The sequence below is a fragment of the Mastomys coucha genome, unplaced genomic scaffold (genome assembly GCF_008632895.1).
Source record: "Mastomys coucha isolate ucsf_1 unplaced genomic scaffold, UCSF_Mcou_1 pScaffold16, whole genome shotgun sequence".
Classification (NCBI taxonomy): Eukaryota; Metazoa; Chordata; class Mammalia; order Rodentia; family Muridae; genus Mastomys; species Mastomys coucha.
In genome coordinates, this window is record NW_022196898.1 from 2,921,300 (window position 1) to 2,926,241 (window position 4,942).

Consider the following 4,942-nt stretch of genomic DNA (forward strand, 5'->3'; position numbering starts at 1 on the left):
TTTTCTTTCCTGCCTAATCAAGCATCAAATGTCACTATGTCAGATTTCCCTACTGTTCCCAGGTCTGTTTGTCACTCTGGGAAGAGTTGAGACACCTGTAAGTTGTCCCCAGACAGTAATCTGCAAGGGCATGTGGGGACAGGAGGCATGGGACCCTACACCATCCCTTGAGGGTTGCTTGGTTTCCTGTTGACTTAAGCAAGGCCTATGCCACAGAGATTTTGGCTGGAGCAGAAGGGAGTCAAGAGGGGTCCATTTGTTGAAGGCCAGCCTGCTAATACCGGGAGGATAGATGGTCTGGAGACACTTCCATTTGAACTTCATGTGACTCCTTCTAGCCTGGTGACCAGTAATCATAGCTTACATGCCCCTTTCCATTCAGACAGCACCTTAAGGGCCTTTCACAACCCTAAGCTGGATACCACAACATACAGTCTATCTGTCGACTATTTTGTTACATTAGTGGGGTGGTATGGTTATCAGAAAGTATCGTGTGCTATTAGGACCCGAGACCAGAGTGTGTTTTCTAGATTGGAAAGGGTGATGATTCATGGAAGTGTCGTGTCTGAATTCAGTCTAGGTGCCACGCTTGAAGAGCAATATAACAAGTCAAAACTTACTCAGAGGATGGTGCCCTGGGCAGGAAGAGGATGTGAAACTGTGTCACATTTGGAAGTCTCTGAGGAATTGAGCCTGTCTGGAGAAGCACCTGAAGGTATGACTATCTACAAGAGCTTTCACAGACGGGGAAAGGAATTAGATTCTTTTGGTGAGGCCCATGGGGACCTCTGTAGAGTCTATAGAGAAATTTGTTCCAGTTGTCCACCAGTCACAGTTGTCTAAACATGTTTCAGGGTGTCACAATTTTTGATAACTGCCCCAAATTCTACAGTTTGACACTGCTGTACATTTTAGCACAGACCACTGATGTGGCCATTTGGACACTGAGAAATTCGAATGTTTTCTTTTTTTCAGGCAACAGCAGAGTTTACTGACCTACCAACTCTTACTACAGGGTCTCACATAGCTTAGGGTGGCCTCAGACTTGACACGTAGCTAAGGATGACCTTAGATTTCTGCATTTACCCCCTGAGTACTGTCATTACAGGTATGTACTGGTATGCCCAGTTTGTACCATACTGAGGCTTTGTGAGTGCTTGGTCGACTCTACCAACTGAGCTCCATCCCCAGCCCTTTCTTAATTTTTTTTTTTAAACAAAATAGGAGATTGATATTTTTGTCCTGTTTCCCTTCTTCCTCCTTTGATGTCTTCTTCGTCCCTTAGGCTCCTGTGGTGAGACACACAGCATCACTTTCTCCCTTTGATTGGCTTTACACTGGCGAGTTGGTAACACAGACGTGGATGTTGGGGTTAGAGTTGAAATCATTAAAGGGATACTCTGTTTTATTTGTATTTTAGAATGGTTGGCACTTTCTGCTGTCACCCTAAGGTCTCAGTTATAATTTTGTATTTTACATGTCAAGATGCCTATGTGTCAAAATGGCCTTACGACAAAATTGTTCTTATAGCTAACTGGACATGTTAATGGAGTACACTACATGAGGAAATCAAGCATGATAGGAGCAACCAGACATGGTTACTGATGAGATGACTTGGAATCCTAAAATGCTGTAACTCAATAGCTCCCAGATGCAGGTCCTTGAACTACACTGGTTTCTGAGACCTGTGTTAAAATGCAGAAAAATAGAAACAATGGGTGTAGTTTTCTCTAAGAATACATTCAACTCTAAGGAGTCTTTTTAAAATTTAGAGATAAGGACCTTGATTTTCTTTTTGTTGCTTTTAAAATTGTCTTGAAATAATGGTGGCAGTCGATGACATTTTAAAATGTCAATGAACAAAATGAGTCTGCCCATCTCTTCGCCAGTACATTTTGTTGTTTGTTTGTTTTTGTTTTGTTTTACTGGTATGTGAAAGCCCAGGGTCTGATCATTCTGATTCAGGTCTCCTAATATTTGGAACCTTGCTTGGTTGCCTTTGCGATGTGTGCAGATCACCTGGGTCTCCCCATTTCACAGCATAGTGGCAACTCTGAGTGACCTAATGCTGGCTGTGGTTCTTTCCAGCTCCAAAGGTCACATGCTCCATCTGACACAAGTGCCCCGGGTGTGGCTTGGACACTCTGTCAGAGCTATTCAAATGTGCTGAATATGTGTGGGTGGATGGAAGGATGGTGGGAGACAGAAAACCTCTCGCTTGAGTTTTTCATGGCTAGCATTTACTTCTCTACTTTGGGGACCTCACGGCACTTCCTGAGCTTGTTGCCTGCATTGTTCTTGTTCTGGAATCTGTTTTACCATTCCCTAAAACTGTCTCCCCCAGTAAATGATGAGTGTCTGGAGGCTGGACACTGTGACTGATTAAGCTGTGTACTGTCAGCTCTGGCTGTTCTGACCAAGACTAAGAGGTCATTTCAGAAACTGGGGAGTGAATGATGAATCAATGTCCAAGGTCAGCCAAGTTTCTCCTCCTTGGTCACCACATGGCTAAGATGTGAGGTAGTTGAGAAGGTTTCCTTATGGGCTTGTGTGACTTCCTAAGGAGATAAGAGTGGCTGCCTATTTACACAAGATAGGATACCAGTGACAAAGAATCAATTCCACCAAGTCTTGCTTGAGTTTATTGGGGTCATGGACAGAAACAGATGTAACAGGTTACTCACAGATCAAAGGTTAGTCAAAGGTAGCTGTATCCCTGAGAAGGCCACCTTAGCATGGGTGGTGCTTCACAAAAGCTGTATCTTTGCACCCCCTTGCATGACTTTGTAGGCAGCTCCACTGGAGACAGTCTGCACTTTCCAGCAGATGTTAGCATTTCTGTAATCTTGGGAAAGGGCCTCACAAGTCCTGTAACTATTATGGCTTTCCTAATCTTTGTACGTTTCATTTGCTTCTTGAGTTTTATGAGTTCCATACTTCTTCCTAGGCAGAATATTTCAACTCAGAAGGCAGCTCTTTACAACAGGGCTCCCTGGATTTTCTTTATTTTCCTCAGTACCATATCTTTTAGGGATAGCAACAGAAGTAGACCAATGTCATGTTTTAGGGATGGAGTTTATCAAGTGTGTTAGAGTTGAAACTGTGTTTTCTTGGAATCTTTGTCCTGGACAGCTTGCCATAGGAAGAGGCCCTGCCACACACCTTGTTAGAGTTCTGCCTGTCCTTGGCACTGTGGGGAGGCCTCTTAGACAGCTGTCCAGAGATAAGGTCACTGCTTCCTATCTATCTCCCCTGGAGCTCCTGGGGTAACTGAGGTCTTTACTTATACCCAGCACATACTTGAGGAGTTATGGAAGCAGGAAAGGTGCATAATGGAAGGAGTGGGTCACTGAAATTTGATCCTTCATTTATATCCTCATGTGCTGCAATAAAAAAAAAGGAATTGTTGTTTTGAATCTAATATTCTGATTACCGTAGTCTTCCTTTGCCTTGGAGACAGTTGGACCTTGCAGAAGCCATTGAATCAGTGGGGCAGAATCTACAATGAGGCAGACATAGTGGCAGACCCCTTTGTGAAACAGGTCAGAATGGCTCACAGCTTTCATCTATGTGAGCCAGGACAACCGGGGCATTTAAATGAAGAGGTTCATCCCTTACCCCTTCCACATCCTTGATCACATCTGAGTCAGAACTTCAGGGGAAGGGAACACTTACATAACAATATCTCCAGGGGTGTCGATTGCTGTTCTCTTCCTTCCACCAGACATCAGCCATTTTTCAGTGTGTGTGTGTGTTTTATTAGATGTTTTCTTTATTTACAGTATCTCCTTTCCCAGGTTCCCCTTCAAAAAAATAATAAAGAAAAATGAAATAAAAAACCAAAACCTAAAACAAACCCCTGTTCCCTTGCCCCTCCCCCTGCTTACCATCCCACCCCTTCCTGCTTACTGGCCCTGGCATTCCCCTACACTGGGGCAGAGAACCTTCACAGGGCCAAGGGCCTCTCTTCCCATTGATGACCAACTTGGCCATCCTCTGCTATACATATATAGCTGGAGCCATTAGTTCCACCATGTGTACTCTTTGGTTGGTGGTTTAGTCCCTAGGAGCTCTGAGGGTACTGGTTAGTTCATATTGTTGTTCATCCTAAGGGGCTGTAAACCCTTCAGCTCCTTCAGTGTTCTTGATCCATATTTAGGGAATGCGGTTATATCTATCTTTCAGGTGGAGTAAATTGATCAGTTTTTTAAATAAAAAAAATTACTTTCTTCTGCCTCATCTATCCTCATTTTATTTCCTTTTCATTTCTGCAGCCATTCTTACCTGAACCTTAAGGAACAGATGGCACAATCAACAGAGGAACAACATGGACTTGAGAGTGACTCAGGGCATGGTGGGCCTACAGGCTGGCTGGATGGTGGATGGTGGCCTCACAGGTCTGAGGATGCAGAGATTTGTAGCACACTTAGAATCTCTGGAAAGAACCTATGACAAAATGGCACCATTATTAAAGTGTTAGGGTAGTGGCCATGTCTCTATGCTTGTTTGCTTTATTTATTTATTTCTTTGTTTCTGTTTCTTTGTTTCTTCCTTCCTTCCTTCTTTTCTCTCTTTCTTTCTTCCTTTCTTTCTTTCTCTTTCCCTCTCTCTCTCTTTCTTTCTCTCTCTCTTTCTTTATTTCTTGTGGAGATATCAAGATATCTCAGTGGTTGAAAACAGTGGCTATGTATAAATATAAGATCTGAGGGTTTAAAAAAATTATTTCCTTTTTATTTTTATAAATGTTTTGCCTGCATACATGCCTGAGTACCACATACATGCTTAGTGCCTATAGAAGTAAGAAGAAGGCCTTGGATTTCCTGGAAGTAGAGTTACAGAAGTTTATGAGCCACACTGTGGATGATAGGAATCAAACCCTGTGCTCTCCAAGAACAGAAAGTGCTCTCAACCACTCACATCTGACCTTTTACCATAGCTTCCA

General features: G+C 43.1%; 1 long non-coding RNA gene across 1 annotated transcript; it reads left to right on the forward strand.

Annotated features, from left to right (window-relative positions):
- The first annotated feature begins 608 nt into the window (after positions 1-608).
- Positions 609-4,487, forward strand: LOC116094015. Its single transcript, XR_004119926.1, has 2 exons — positions 609-715; positions 4,275-4,487. It is a non-coding gene; the product is annotated as an uncharacterized LOC116094015 (long non-coding RNA).
- The last annotated feature ends 455 nt before the right edge of the window (positions 4,488-4,942 follow it).